Source organism: Micromesistius poutassou (genome assembly GCF_964030765.1).
Source record: "Micromesistius poutassou genome assembly, chromosome: 18".
Lineage (NCBI taxonomy): Eukaryota > Metazoa > Chordata > Actinopteri > Gadiformes > Gadidae > Micromesistius > Micromesistius poutassou.
In genome coordinates, this window is record NC_140288.1 from 10,148,342 (window position 1) to 10,165,565 (window position 17,224).

A 17,224-nucleotide genomic window follows, 5' to 3' on the forward strand; every position below is an offset into this window, starting at 1 on the left:
CCTCTGCTGTCTCTGATGTGGATGGAGGATGGTTCTTTGGTGCATTCTTAAGCGATCTTGAAACCATTGCATCTCAGGAGACCGATTTCTTCCCAAATAAAGTCCAGATTTCAAAGTAACTGGAGCACCTCAGTATTTGTGAGAAGACATTATTATGAAAATAACCTCTCTCTCTCTCTCTCTCTCTCTCTCTCTCTCTCTCTCTCTCTCTCTCTCTCTCTCTCTCTCTCTCTCTCTCTCTCTCTCTCTCTCTCTCTCTCTCTCTCTCTCTCTCTCTCTCTCTCTCTCTCTCTCTCTCTCTCTCTCTCCTCCCGGTTGCTTCGGTGCCCCTGGCGGCTCTTGCGTCTGCGGTCCCCCTGGTTTCCGCAGTGCCTCTGACGGCCTCGATGGCCCCCACTGATGCGGGGACCCCGGTGGTCACCGCAATTGTTCCCCCGGTGGCTGTGGTGGATGAGTTTGTTGGGCCATTGGTTGTACTGACGCCCAACGTTGTTGTCGTGCAGAAGGGGTGTGTAGTTGGACATGAGGTGGCACAGGAGCTGCAGGAAAGGTCCGACCTTGGGCAACATGTTAGCCCACAATCTTGGTGATGGAAGAGGATTTCTTGAAAGTGTTGTGTAAAAGAAAGAATTTAGGTGACAAAAAGAACAATTCCAAAGTAAAATAATAATAAGCTCTTCTTCCGAAGAGTCTGATACAGAGTTGATGAATGATTCTCAACCCCAAGAACAAGAAGATAGGCCTACTGATATATCATACTGATATCATACAGATTATTGTTTTGAAAGCATCAAAAGATTAGACAAAACAAAAGGGCACAGAATAACAGTTGGAAAGCACTTCCCCAATCTGAATGCTTTTATTGAGTCTGTAAAACATATTGGGAATCTTCTGACAGTGCTTTTACTGATCAGGAAATATTTCGCCTTAAATTTTTTTTTTTTATTGTATAAAAACCATGTGTGATTTTGGGACTGTTTTAAAATAGCTTCTCTTTATCAATTATTTAAAGATAAGAGACTTGACATTTTATTTATACAAGAAACACATGTTGAAACACAGTATGAAGACTTGAAAATGTTTTTTATTAATATTTATGCCCCAACCAAAAGGACTGAGCGGTTATTGTTTTTAGATACACTTGGCAAGGTAATAAGCCAATGTGAAAGTGATTATTTATTTTTAGGAGGTGATTTTAACTGTACTGAAGATTCTAGATTAGACAGGAATCACCTGGAGCCTCATCCTGCCTCTCTGAGGCGACTCACATGTCTAACGTCTTGTGAGTTGAGGGACATGTGGAGAAGCTTCCATGGCAATCAGAAACAGTACACCTGGGCTCACACAAAAGACAAATATCACTAGCTTGGCTAGATAGGTTTTAAGCACCACCTCAATATTTTTAGAAGTTCTATTATTCCTGTTGGTTTTTACTGGCCATTGTATGGTACACTGCTCAGTTTTAATCAATAAGGTAAAGGCAAAAAGTGTTTTTTGGCATTTTAATACTACTCTTCTAGCTGATAGGAATTTTATAGAGGTTTTTACATTACATTACATTTTTTGGGGTTGAGTACAGGAAGAGTAAGGGGGATTTTACCTCCTTACAACAGTGGTGGGATGTGGGCAAGTGCCGGATCAGACAACTATGTCAACAGTATACTCTCAATGTAAGCAGGGACAGAGCCAATGAGAGCACTGGAGATTGAGGTAGTGGATCTGCAGTCTCTTGCAGAGTCCACCGGAGATTGAGGTACTCACAGCAAAAAAGACAGCTTTGAGCACTCTGCTGGGCGTCAAAGCACAAGGGGCGCTGGTCAGGTCCCGTTTTACGGCTGCAATGCACATGGACGCCCCATCACATAATTTTTTCAGCCTTGAGTGCCGAAATGTTCAGAGGAAGATTTTCCATTCTTTGCGCACTGACACCGGAGCAACTGTGTCTGATCCTGATGGAATATGCAGGTATACAGCTGTTTTTTATAAGGAGCTGTACAAAAGAAATGACTGATATATTTCTGACAGAGACCTGCCTTTTTTTGAGGGTCTCCCTCAAGTCCAGCCCAACAAAGTCCTTGAGGAAGTGCTAACTGCCGAGGAGCTGCAGGCTGCAGTTTTGGGTTTGAAAAGTGGTAAGGCTCCTGGCATTGATGGTCTGCCTGCAGATTTTCTGTCTTTCTGGTCAATCATTGGTGGAGATGTCTGCGATGTCCTCAGAGAGTCTGGCTTCAGGGTGTTTACCTTTGAGCTGCATGAAGGCCGTCATCATGCTGCTTCCTAAGAAAGGTGATTTGCAGCAGCTTAAAAACTGGCTGACAGTCTCTCTGCTGTGTACAGACAAGTTGTCTGCTGTGTACAAGTTGTTGTCCAAGGTGTTGGCTACAAGGCTGGAGAAGGTGATGGCGGCGGTGATCCATGTGGACCAGTCCTACTGTGTGCCTGGCAGGCTGATCACTGACAATGTCATGTTAATTCGGGATTTTTTGGAAGTCTCTGGTTCTTTGGGAGTAGAGACTGGTCTTATTTCCATAGATCAGGAAAAGGCTTTGGGTGTGTTTGTGGGAAGCAAGGATTATATGAAAAGAAATTGGAAATAGTTGAGGGAAGGGTCAGGAGATGGATCTTTCCTCAGCTGTCGTATAAAGGCCGGGTGCTGGTTTTAAATAATCTGATATCATCCATGTTGTGGCACCGGCTCACATGTGTTGACCTATTTTGGTGGATGCGTTTTGGGATAAACTCTATTGGCTACCCCAGAACCTACTGTACCTCCAGAAGGAAGAAGGCGGACATGGACTAATGCATCTGGCCAGCAGAAGAGCCGGCTGGAGTTCATCAAAAGATTTCCAACAGGACCCAAGGACTTGGTGTGGAAACCCCTGGCATGTTCCATTTTAAGATGGATTGGGTACATCACTGTTTATACTAGATTTGAGCCCTTGTGTTTTTAACAACATTCCTGACTTTTACTGCAGTGTTTTTAATGCGTGGACTCTTTTTAAGAAGGAAAGGGTTGTTTACCCTGCCTCGTTGTACTGGCTGCTCAATGAACCAGTGGTTTCAGGGAGACGCCTCTCAAGGTATGCCACTTTCGGACCAACATTCCAAGGAATACTTTGTAAGTCACAACTCTGGGGCAAGTGGTGGAGCTGGTTGGACCAAACCTGGATGATGCCGCAGCCTTGGCTGCTCAAATGGGGGTGAGATCAATGCGGTACTGGACCATTGGAGACATCAACTGACTGGAAATGAGTGTATTCTTCTAAGGATGTTTTACAATGTTTTTAGAGTGTCTGACTGTGACGACCCTTTCATTGTTGTTTATATTGTCCCTGATTTTAAAGACTGCACTGGCCTGTTTTTAAACACAAAAAAAGTTGGTTTTAGCGATTTAAAAGGTAAAGTTGCGTATTCCCTCTGTGTAAAGGTTCTAAACAAGCTTGAATGGTCGAGCAGACAGTCTCTGGAGGGCTCATTGTAGTGTAAAGGAGGATGTGAGGCCTGAGTGGAGGGCACTGTACAAACCACCAACCACCACATTGGTCAAGAAGATTGCTGATTTACAATGGAGACTTTTACATGGAATAGTGGCTGTTAAATCTGTTATCTCACATTTAAATCCCTGTGTGTCTAATGTTTGTCCCTTCTGTCCACAGAGGGAAACCATTTTCACTGTTTTTCAGAATGCCCCAGACTCCCTTTTTTAGAGAAGCTTTTCATGGCTTTTGGGGAATCTTTCACAAAACAGTTTTTTATTTTTGGGTTTAAATATAGGAAAAACTGTAGTCACAAATGTGAACTTTTAAATTTTGTTATTGGGTAATCAAAGATGGTGATTTATATAAGCCGCAAGAGAAGGGTAGAGAGCAACCTGGTTGTTGATTTAGAGTTGTATTTGGCCAGAAGTTTGAGGTCAAGGATCTTAATAGATTACAGATTTTACAAGGAAATTAAGGATCTACAGACTTTCAGCAGAAGGTGGTGTTGTGGAGCAGCTCTGTGCAAGGTAGAAGAGGGAGAACTTGTGTTCCGGGGAGGGTTGGCCTGAAGGAGTGATTATTATGTGTGTTTGTTTGTTTGTTTGTTTGTTTTTTTTGTGTTCATTTGTTTTGTATGTTTTATGTTCATTTCATATTTTTATTATTTATATCTTGTTTTAAGTGATGCAAAATTGAAAAAAGTGGAAGTAAAAAGGGTTTAAAAATCAAAAATCGAATCTCTCTATCTCTCATCGGTGATTGCTCTGCCCAATGAATGTGTGTGTGTGTGTGTGTGTGTCTTTGAGGGCGTGATGTGTTGGTGGTTTTCTTTGTGTGTGTGTGTATAATTGCTTGTATATTGATGTAAAAAAGGTCCATTAAATCCTTTGCATAGGTGCCTATCGTCTTGGATTTCTAATAATAAGTAATGCCATGTGCTCACTTAAGAATAAATCGTCATGGGGACCATAGACACTCCGACGTGTGTGTGTTTGTGTGTGTGTGTGACACACAATGGCACTCGTGGGGGCACCCACGAGAGCAGGTGCAGCTAAATATTTGGCTTGTCTGTGCCTCAGTGTTCCAGACTTTAAGTGTGCTTCTTTTCCCTCCTAATTAAACAACTCAGAGGCATAAAACCAAGAGGCTTCCAGCAGGTGCAGCTCAGACAGACAGGCAGGAGGCAGGTCGCTGTGACACAAACACGCACTAATTGTTGAGGCCTACGTGGAACTCAGTACAGCGTGCTGGAGCACGATGGAGATCTTGGAGCATGGTGCAATATAAACATACACAAAAGTGTACTGACAATAGAGTAAAGGGATCGTCAGACCTAATGCGTTGCAGTAATGCAACCTCCCTTACTTCCATTTTCAATAGGATTTGTGTTTTCAGTCCTTGGTCCATTGAGCTGCCTGTTCCCCTGCTTTGACCCACCTCAAGACCAATCCACCCAATCACAGCTCAAGCTCTCAGCTCCAGGCTCTCTGGTACAACTAAAGCGTCACCAGAGAGATGGAATGTCCATGCTAGAGCAGGGATGAGTGGATTGATAACTGCTGTAGAAAGCCGTCCTCCATCTTACACCTCACTCAACAGCGTTAGTGGTTGTTTATCTGTAAAAAAAGACTTGGCTCTGCATCCCTGGTTGAGATGCATCAGGGTGACCTTCCCTTTAACAAGGATTTTTTTTCTGGTGCCAGGTCTAATTCTTCTTGTTTCTCCCTCTGCATGCTCTGCCTCAGCAGAAAGAGAGTGTGGCGAGGGTCAAGGGAGAGGGGGAGGCAGACGTGGGCAGGCCTAATTAAAGCCAGCACCGAGATTTATCCTCTCAAAACCCCAGCCGGAGAATACACACACATCAGCGATAGTCACGTCTGACATATAAAGTCCATACGGGTTAGTAATGGCGCTCTCTCTCTCTCTCCAGAAACTCGACACAACAGAAACTTGGTTTCAGGCGGTGGAGCAGTGCAGGGAGAGCTGTGTGAGGGGGAAGACGGATCATAGTGCTGGAGCTATCGACAGTAGCATCAATCACCCTTATCATTTGGAGGCAGATTAGTCGAAGCAAACACAACCGTATAGTGTGGACTTTATTTTTCTTCTTGTGTTTTGTCAAAATGAGTTGTGCTGTGTGTGGGTTGTGTGAGCACAATCTTAAAACATATTTGTGATCACTCACTTTGCAAGACGTGAACTACACCTTTTTGTGGATTTGTGATTATTGAGAGTAATCTGACTGGCCTGTCATCCATCACCATATGCTCACCCTGCATGCACACACACACGTATGCAGCTACCACACACACACATAGACACACAGTCGTTAGCGATAGATTGATCCCTAATTAATTTGATTGCGCTCCGTCTCTCTACCTTATAGACACAGGGAGATGCCAGGGGTCCAGAAGCCCACCGCATGTGACCTCGCTGGTCTCCGAGGAGCCGCGTGTGAAGGAACACGTGTCAACAGGCCCAGAGAATCATCCGGAAAATCACTGAAACCGAACAGGAAATGACCAGCGAATGGACCGGCCAGGGTCCCACCCCGAGGGGAGGGACCAGCGAATGGACCAGCCAGGGTGGCACCCCGGGGGGAGGGACCAGTGAATTGACCGGCCAGGGTCCCACCCCGGAGTGAGGGACCAGCGAATGGACAAGCTAGGGTGGCACCCTGGGGGGAGGGACCAGTGAATGGACCAGCCAGGGTCCCACCCCGGGGGGAGGGGGAGGGTCCCCGCGATGGAGGGCCCGGTCAGAGGGGGGAGGGGGCGTGTCCCCGCGATGGAGGGCCTGGGGGGGCTGGAGGTCTGAGGTTTGGTGTGATGGAGGGCCTAGGGGGGACTGGAGGTCTGAGGTTTGGTGTGATGGAGGGCCGGTCCGGGGGGGCTGGAGGTCTGAGGTTTAGTGTGATGGAGGGCCGGTCCAGGTGATCCCGAGGGAGGGGGACAACCTTGAGCTGCCACTGACCTTTCAATGCTTTGCTTCAATACGTGACAGCATGTGTGTGTGTGTGTGTGTGTGTGTGTGTGCGCATCACATAAGTTTTTAAAAGAGGAGAAACAGCAATGATAGCAGAAAGGACTGAAGATACATTTATAGAAAGCTGTTTCCCGTTCCGCCCTCAGATGGTGAAGGGCCGTTAGGAGCGGGCTGAGCTGCCCTGACGATACGCAGGCCGGCGGCTCGAGACACAACCTTCAGTCGCTTCAACAACTCCTACGCAGAACAGAGCGCCGTGCGGAGCGCCGTGCGGAGCGCGCGGCTGCGGTACAGCGCCTCCATTAGACCTGCTCACTGAGATAAAGAGGACGCCTTTAAATACAGGAAACAAAGTGATGCTGGGCTACCGCTAACAAGTGTTTATCTTAGAATTCCATCTAGTATACGCGTGGTTCAATTATAATTGGGTATTGCTTTATGGATGTTTTGAAACTTTGCTGGGTACAGGAAAAATGATGATGAATGAATAATAAATAACAACTTTGATTATTATACACACACACACACAAACACACACACACACACAAAATACTTATGCCATTGATTCCCCACCCTCTGCGTCTTGGGCAGATTTAAAGAGTAATGTGTGTTAATAGAATATATAATAGGGCTATATATAATACAATATGTAATAATGAGCCACACCTTGCCTGTGCCCCCTATAACATGCCATACCGTAAACCTCAGGGAAAGTTTCAGAGAGGATTCTTTAAACTCTGCACCTCAAACAGGTTATTACACGGTGGGGGACGGATCACATCGCATAATGTGGCCAATAGGACTCCCATGATCATGGCTGTAATGTAATAGGATTTACATCACTGCTTGGATCTAATAGACCCGGCTAACGAAGAGCGATGCCCCCTCCCTCTCTCTCCCCGCTGTAATGCAGACTCCAGCCGCCCTGACGACCAGGGATGCTATTATCAGCCTGCTGGTTGCTAGGGGAGCTGCTACTGCCAGCCTGAATACCTCGACCGCCTCCCTAGCCCCCCCCATTATCTCATTCACACTTGACACCTGACATTTGCATAATGGCCTCGCTCACGTTCCCCTATGGGAGAAGATAGAAGGGGTTAGGTGCTTAGTGTGTGTGTGTGTGTGTGTGTCTGAGAGAGTCTGTGCACGTCAGCGTGTTTATGAATGCCAGCGCATGCAGGCGTAAGTGTATGTGTGTGCACGCATGCATGTGTGCATGTGTCGCAGGCAGGGGTTAAACGACTTCCTCCTTAATCTGGCTCATTAAGCGTGCGAGTGCAGAGTGCGCTGCGTTGGCTGATTTGGCGACAATTTGCGGAAATGTCGTCTGCCCTGATTAGGAACGCCAGCGGCGGTAATCAGCCGGAGATGGATACCGTGTGGTCACCGGCGTACGGATCACACACCAGAATATCAGCCTTGCTGTTTATGTATTCATCAAGAACAGAATATATTTCAAAACCTAAATGCATACATCCTGTGTGAATGCCAGGCTGGCAACAGATGTCACCTATTTGCTGATGGTGAAATCAATGGATTATCAAAGGTCTGCATATGCACAGGGCGACCACCTGGCACACGCACACCAGAGGAATGAGAAAACAGCTTCACCATCACGTGCCTTAGGAGGTAGTAGTAAAAGAAAACGATTAAAGGGACTCTAGTGCAAACAGTATATCAATCATATGTACAGATCACGAAAACCATCCTAGGGGAGACATTAATGCAAATAGTTTGAAGACACACAGTTCTAATGCATGAGGAAAAGAGTGTGTGTGTGTGTGTGTGTGTGCGTAACATAAACGCGTGTGTGCGTGCGTGCGTGCGTGTATGTAACATACACTAGATGGTTGCGCTAGATTGTTTGTTACACAGAACCATCTTATAAGTCATCCGTGCGAAATGCTTGGATAGGGACAGACACTTGAAAAATAATAATAATAGTTAGAAAGCCAGCTAAAAAACCTGCCTATTCCTTGAAAACATGTAAATTAAACAACACTTTTTGACTGACACACACACACACACACACACAATTTTCTCTTCACTTTACCGCCCACATGGGACATTGAGAAAAAATGATCTCTCAAACTGCTATATGAATCTATCGAAAAGTGCTGTGGGTCCAACATATATCAAAACATCTGTATCCACCCCCCACATAAGAGAATAAAATAATAAAGTCCTCCCACGCATACCCCAGTGGCCAGAGAGGAGCAGAACATCACCCCTCAGTGAATCAACCAGAGAAACACACACAACAGATAAAGAGAGCACTAATGCTCTCAGATCCATTAGAAATCTCATATTCGCACATCGCAGAAATCACATTACAAGACGGCCCTAATGTCATTTCCCTGGGATTCTTCCTCCCCCTCCCTCCCCACCAGGGTGAGACCGTGCACATCAAACATAATGGATTTCAACCGCCCCACCACCACCTCCACTTCCCACCGCCTTTATTCCCCCTGCCTATTCCCCTTCCTGCCGGCCCTGGGAGCCTCTGGTCTGTGTGTGTGTGAGTGGAACATGGTGGTGCAGGTGGATGTAATCCACTTAGTCGGTGTAGAGGAACAGCAGAAGAAGGGAGGGGTGGCTTGTTGCTTCCAGCCAGAGGGTGGCTGCCGTGGATTTCTGCTGCTCACAAATCAAACAAAGTCAGGGATTCGTCAGACACACGCTGTGTCTTGTGAATTATACCTTTCCGTTTCCCTAAAGGGTGGTTTTATTTATTTTTTAAACGGCGGAGTAGGCAAATGGGCACTCGGTTGAAAGACTGGTCTCTGCGGTTTGGCTGGAATCCATTATGAAGATAAGTGCGTTACATTCATGTTCATGGTGTCATCGCTGTTGAAAAGGACACCGGCAAATTCCTGCAATTTCTGTTCAAACACCAATAGACAGGTTAGGGTTCAGCCTGTTAAAATATATATTTATAATGACTGTTCAAAGGCAGTACTGAGTCTTGAAGCACACTCCTTATGACCATGATAAGCTGGGATGTACTCTGAACCACCACATTTCTTATCTGCAATCGGTTCTGTTGCTCTTTCATCTGTTGCTTCTCCTCCACGTGCATTGACCTCTCATCAAGAAGGGATGCACTTCAATCTCCAATTCACTCCTCGCTCAAGTCTTGAGCTTTTTTAGTCAAATCCACTGTTGGCTGCAGTCTTTTCAGTCAGAAGCAGCTGTCACCTTGTGGCCAACACACACTGTTGACATTCTGTTGTGCTCATGTTCTGTCAGCCTATTGTAAAATCGCTTCACGGTTGTGTGTGCTTTTCCTTCATTACGGCTCGATGAAGCGGAGGATTCAACAACATTTCCCTGATTAATGAGAAACGGCAAAATGGAGACAAAAATAATTGATGAATAGAAAGAAAAAAAAAACATCAGTCCAACAGTCATCTCTTAAGATGGCAATGTGTTCCTCCGCCTTCAATCTCCATTCACACATGCACACACAGAATGGAAGGCATTTGACCATCTGTGTCCCCAATACCCAATACCTGTGGGATCAGCTGCAACGTGTTGGCGGCTGCTTAACACACTCATCTACTGTGTAGAATGGACCAGGGGAAATGAAGAGACTATTTTAGGCTATTTTATTAATTCAGCATTTAGCAGTTCCTGAATCGCTCATTTCAACGGGAGCCGAGGAAATAATACAATAAAACAACTTGTGGATCTCCATGTGCTTAGTTTGAAAAAAAATAAAGAATATCAAATTGAGGCGTTTGAGCAGATGCCCTCACAGTTTGAACACCAATACCCCCTATTGCTCATCTTGTTATTTGTTCAAAACTGTGGAAAGACGTGGGTCTGTACCCATCATCTTTACGAAATAAAATCCTCGGAATTGGGCTTGAGCATCTAAAACACACTCAGTCATGTGTACACACACACACACAACCCAACAGACACGTAAGCAGACACACATACACAAACACGAACCAACAAACACATGCAGGCACACACAAACTAACAGACACACACACAGGCACATGCACACAAACCATCACACAAGCACACCCTTCCACACCGACCCACCCACCCGCACAAACCCACGTAACCACACCCACCCCCCCCACCCCGTCTGGCCCAAAGCCCCTCGACATGCAGCTGGATCAATCAATTACATCTCCACTCCAGCAATCAAACAAGGTTATTATCAGGCAGCGACTCGCCGACCTGGAAAGGCCTGGCGAATCAAAGGCTGCAGTGATGAGGAGGCCGGTGCTTGCTCATGTGACAGTAACACAGAGTGGCAGCCCGCACCGTCCGGGGGGATGGAGAGGACCAAGAGGACCGCCGTAGACAGTGCAGGAAATAAAGTAAATGAAGGGAGAATCTCCCATCCATCTGAAGCTCGTCTAAGGATGACCTTATAGACGTGAAGGACGGAGCCCAGAAGACGGAAAAGAGAATGTTATGAACACATTCCTGGGTATGGTTTGAAGGGAACTCGTTTTAATACACAGAGCACATGCTAATAATGCTAAAACATGCAGAGACAAAGACAGAACAAGCACCAGTGGTCAAAACACTCTCGTCATTATGGTTCACTAAGGTTCCATCTCTCTCTCTCTCTCTCTCTCTCTCTCTCTCTCATTAGTGTTAATTAAATTATGGTAGACTTTCAAATGGAGCCACACCATTCCATTTCATTACATTGTTGTTGACATCCAAGCAAGCACACAAAGAACACACAAAACACACACACACACACACACACACACACAAAAGACCCACACAAAAACAAAATGGACACACATAGAAACACACACATAAGGGATGCAGTCTAATCCCATTTCAAAACAAGTCTTAAGAGACAATCATGCAGTGTGTGTGTGTGTGTGTGTGTGTGTGTGTGTGTGTGTTGGCACAACATTCTTGTGTGAATATCTGTGTGATAGTGACCTGGTTACCTGGCCAAGCTTCAAAGCTTCTTTGTGTGTGTGCGCGTGTGTGCGTGTGCGTGCGTGTGTGTAGTGTTCCCACTATCTGCCTCTAATCTGAGCGGCTGCCGCCTCACTGGACACCCCCCCCCCACGACTTTCAGAGCATGCCTCATAACAGGACCCACCCCCCCCCCCCCCCGCCGCTAAGCCCCCCAAAGAGACCAATGCATTGCACTGTGTGGGTCTGCTGCACTGGTTGCCTTGGGAACCGGACAGGCTGATTCCATTATGGGATGGATAAGCACAATCAAAGTGTTTATCCACCTTTTATAGCCGGAGAAAAGACCCCCGGAATCATGGATTTAATCTCCAGCACCACACCTGGTGTATGTGTGTGCTGTGTGTGATCCGTGTGTGTGTGTGTGTGTGCATGTACATATATGTGAGTGCATGCAAATTGATGCTCAGCGCTACAGTATGCAGCAATGTGCTGCTTACCCTGCCTCTGATATCTTTCATTTGCAACTCACTCTGAACAATATATACTTTCATATTCACTTTCATGTGTTCACTGCTTCAGTGGGCAGCACTTTGCTCACCCTGCCTCCAATACCCTTCGTTTGCATATGGGCTGGAAAGACAGAGGGGATTCTTACTCTCCATCTCGCTGTTTTCACAAGAGGAAAACGTGGCAGCATTAAGATGTCTGTCTGTCTATCTTGTTTTTACATGCAAGGGTGTTGTACCGTGTCAAGGACATCAGGCAGATTCAACATGAAGAAAGGAGAGTTGGAGGTGGAGACAGACAGCGACACGTAGCTAGGCAGGTAGCTAAGACAGATAGCTAGACAGACAGGTCGCTAGACAGGTAGCTAGGCAGGTAGACAGACAGGTAGCTTATCAGGTAGCAAGGCAGAGAAGGCGCAGCAGATCGATAACGAGCCAACATGGCAGCCAGACGTCGGGCTTATCAAATAGCCCATGCACGCACTCTTATCTCCTTCTCTTCCATCTGGCCGGTATTCTCCAGTCTGGTTGGTATTCTCTCGGCTAAAATTGTGTTGGAGTCATCATTTTAAAGTCAAGATTTAATCCTTACATATTTTCTTAGTGTGTGGTCATTGTTATATTCCCTTTTTCTATTTACATACAGTGGGGAGAACAAGTATTTGATACACTGCCGATTTTGCAGGTTTTCCCACTTACAAAGCATGTAGAGGTTTGTAATTTTTATCAGGTACACTTCAACTGTCAGAGACGGACAAAAATCCAGAAAATCACATTGTATGATTTTTAAATAATTAATTAGCATTTTATTGCATGACATAAGTATTTGATCACCTACTAACCAGTAAGAATTCCGGCTCTCACAGACCTAGTTTTTCTTTAAGAAGCCCTCCTGTTCTCCACTCATTACCTGTATTAACTGCACCTGTCCACACACTCAATCAAACAGACTCCAACCTCTCCACAATGGCCAAGACCAGAGAGCTGTGTAAGGACATCAGGGACAAAATTGTAGACCTGCACAAAGCTGGGATGGGCTACAGGACAATAGGCAAGCAGCTTGGTGAGAAGGCAACAACTGTTGGCACAATTATTAGAAAATGGAAGAAGTTCAGGATGACGGGATGTTCAGGATGATGTCAATCTCCCTCGGTCTGACTAACTAAGGAGTGGCTCCGTAAAAAGCATATCAAGGTCCTGGAGTGGCCTAGCCAGTCTCCAGACCTGAACCCAATAGAAAATCTTTGGTGGGAGCTGAAAGTCCATAATGCCCAGCGACAGCCCCAAAACCTGAAGGATCTGGAGAAGATCTGTATGGACGAGTGGGCCAAAATCCCTGTTGCAGTGTGTGCAAACCTGGTCAAGAACTGCAGGAAACGTCTGATCTCTGTAATTGCAAACAAAGGTTTCTTTACCAAATATTAAGTTCTGTTTTTCTGATGTATCAAATACTTACGTCATGCAATAAAATGCTAATTAATTACTTAAAAATCATACAATGTGATTTTCTGGATTTTTGTTGTAGATTCCGTCACTCACAGTTGAAGAGTATCTATGATAAAAATAGATAGACCGACCTCTACATGCTTTGTAAGTGGGAAAACCTGCAAAATCGGCAGTGTATCAAATACTTGTTCTCCCCACTGTACATTTAACCATATGTTTTAATGTACCCCCACATAATGTTTTTCCTTGTGTGACGATTCCTCTTCTCTCCGTATACACCATACCCAGGCAGCCCCCCGTTAAGACTTTCCCTTCTCCTTCGCTTCAGTGCCCTAAGGATGGAGAGGAGGGGTTTCTGAGAAAAAACATTTCTTGTACGCCTATATAAGGAAACCTACTTGACCCCTGCTGGGCAACTGTTCCAAACCCATGCTCTCCACCCCATGGGGAGGCCAGCAGAGAATGCAGCAGCTCTTGTGTACGGAGCATAAACGGCCATGGAAATCCAGCACTGCCGCCACGGCGTCCACACACTCTAGGGGACGTCATGGCACAGAGCAAAGAGTTTCACACCCTTTCCCCGAGCACTTTCAGAAACCCTTTCGTCTGATTTACCACCAATGGCTTTTGTATTTCAAAAATGTATATTCCAGCGGCACTTGATCATGTTATACATTTATTATTCATCGTGTATGAGGCTATATTTTTCATTTTGTCACCAAGCATTGGAATAAATGATGGCTATGTGAAAACAGCCAATAATGGCTCTACTGTGCGTTTGGTCTCCTAGTGCCCAGCCCCTTCCTCCTGTTGCATGCTGCCTACACCAGCTGAGTTATTATATCCTGTACCAAGCAGCGGGCTTACAGCACTTCCTATCTGGAAGTCCTCTAAACCTCAGATCTAAGAAAACCTTCCGATGGGCCGGGCCACTGCAGGGCTTCCAGTGCTTAGAGAGTCAGACGCAGGGGGATGAGCTACTGCAGCAAGCTAGAACAAACTTGACAACAAAGTACAACTTAAATTCTAGGATAATACACCATCCTGAGTTCAGCGGGAGTGCACTTTGTCAAGTGGTGTCAATTGTATTCGCATAGACCTTAAAGGAGCATTCCACTGGTGGAGACATGAATATGTATTGAAAGTGGATCATATATGTAGTCAAATAGTGGCATAAATCTTAAATTTGGTACTTTTTTGACCGAGATAAGGCAGAAAATGACTTTTTAGGGATTGTGGATTGCAGACAACAATCCCCATATTGCATTGCAATGCTCAGCTCCGCAGGCCACTCCCACTGTTGTGGGAACCAATGGTTGAACTCGACCCATCAATTTATCAACCAAGGATCTAGAGCTGAGCTCCACTCTACGCTACCATGAGACCGCCTAGTGAAGAGTTAGTTTGCAAACTCATTAGTGAATTACTCCGAGTCCTCGTTTGTTTTTCGAAATGGTGTGCACTTGCATGGTACCGGGATGTTCAGCCAGGACAAGGAAAATACACAGAGTTAAGTTTTCATAGATTACCCAAAGAGTTGGAGTTGTGCAAAAAGTGGCTACGGGCTATCAATAACCCAAAGTTTGGAGAGGACACAGCCATTGAAGCACTAAAAAATTAAGACGGTGTGCAGCCTACATTTCAAGCCAGAAGACTTCGAACCCAACCCCTTAGGAGCAAAGAGACCCGCTCTTATGAAAACCGCAATTCCATCGATATTTACCTTGCCAGATGATGACGACTAACAGCCAGGAACGTCTGGAACTAGCAGTGCTGGCAGTGCTAGCTGCGCTAAACGCAAATTCCTGGAGGTAAGGCTCTTTCTGACTCGACTCTATTAGCAGCTAGCGGCTACTGAGAACACACACTGATATAGTCGTCTGCTGTAAAGCAGCACATCTCATATGATTTGGCTGTTTACAAAGTAAATATCTTGTATGTTTTGGTCGCTTGTTGTTCTAATGTGTCTTAGCTAGGTTCTACAAGTTCTATATAAGTTTGTTATTAGCGATGTAAATCCACCATGTTTTACTGGGTAAGTCTGACGTTATTCAAATGTTTTAAAGTTATTGAACGTATGACATTTCAGACTCAAACAACGACGTCTGCTGCAGCGTTGTTGTCCTCATCATCAGAAGAGGATGAACTAGTGTCAGATATCTGTGTAATCATTATAATCCTTGTTATTTATAGGAGAACCACGTGTCAAGCAGGTCTTCTGCAAAAAGTCCAAGCAATGGATAGTCAAGAAAGTCTATAAGCCACACACCACTAAGTTCATCCAGACGCTAATTGAGAAGGTCATAGAAAACAGACTCAACCCAAACATAACATTCAAGGAGCCAACCTCCTCACTCACCCAACCACAACCTCCTTTGCCACCTAACATTGCCCCTGTCCCAAAGTCGCCAAAGGAAGCTGCAACTCATCATTCAAGAGCCGCTTCTGAGACGTCAGCTCTACAATAACCCATTCCTCACCAATATTTTGTAATATTACCATGTCTTATGTCTTATATGGTCTTTTGACCTTATCCTTGCACTGCCTTACCTGTTTGCACTGCCACCGAGCACATTACATACCCAATCACAGGGTCAATATCTCTTTTTTTAATAGTGTGGATAATGTTTGTGTTTTGATGACAATTCTTTCTTTGTGAATTAAAAACAAAATGTCACTCCTGTTCTCCTGTCTGCCTTCAACAAAGCATAAACTTGGAAGGAGGTAACTGATTTGCAAAAAATTTATAATGCAATGTATACTTGTAATACTTCATAATTTATAGAAATTATAGGTATGACCACCATTCTGTTATCTTTGTCATCTGAGGCAACAGTAGCTAAGTAGTTTGTTTTGAAATGTTGGTCATTCAATAACTTGAATACACTTGGAGCAACACTACTAAGAAAGAACTACAGCAACGTAAATTTGAACCATTTAATTAAATAACTATACAAACAATACAACTGTTGAATGAGTATACAAACAATGAAACTATAGATCCTCCTGAGCGTCCTCCGCTTCTTGGTGCCCGCAGTATTGGCCGTCTGGAGCTGGGTATTTCTGGTGGACAGCTTGTACGACACAAGCAGGTAACACGACACAACGCCCTCTGCCCAATCTCTTTCCTTGCAGGACCCACTCAAGAAAGTGCTGGTAGGCTGTTAGGCGAAATTGTCTGGACAAAACATTGAGCACAAAGTCAGTGATGGTCTTTGAGCCTAGCGTGCCACAGTAGCTAGCATAACTGCAAGCTATTTGTGCAATGAACATGCCACGTTAGCGTAAGAGTACTCCTTGACATTAGTAACAAAGAAAATAAACTTACTTTACAGAAAGACGTCCATTTGGCCCTGTAGGCTTTGGCTGCCGTTTCCAGTTGACCTTAGGTATTACCTAGGTATTCTAAAGTAGGTCTCCAGGACGCCGCTATCCATATGGGGTGCGAAACTCGGGTGATCGACAACACACACGTCCGTGTCATCCTCCGATTCCATGATTTCGTCCAGAAGAAATTGGCACTGCTGGAATTCTCGGCAGTAGACAGACTCTTGTTCTGTGTCCATTGGCGCACAGTGAGAGCACAGGCACCACCAATCTGCCCCAGCTCGAGCCATTGCGGGCTCCTCGTCTGCGGCAGGCAGGTTGTCTGCCTCAGCTGTAGCGGCAGCAGCTTCAGCCGCCTCCTGTTCCTCCATAGCCCTCAGCTGCTCGTCGCTATATTGTGGCTCATAAAGGTAGCCACTAACATGGTAGTTTCTACCATAACTTCTTCAAAATACCAATCCCATATTGTATCCATCTGCGTATTCAGTACCTTCGGCCATGTTTTCTGCAGGTGAAGCCTAACGCACAGGCACTGATCTGTGATAGGCGTGTTAGCGCATTAGGTCCCACCCCCTA

General features: G+C 45.3%; 1 protein-coding gene across 1 annotated transcript in view; it reads right to left on the reverse strand.

Annotated features, from left to right (window-relative positions):
• exoc4 (exocyst complex component 4) overlaps positions 1–17,224 on the reverse strand; it is a 118,059-nt gene that overhangs the window by 48,881 nt on the left and 51,954 nt on the right. The gene's annotated exons all lie outside the window — the stretch shown is intronic.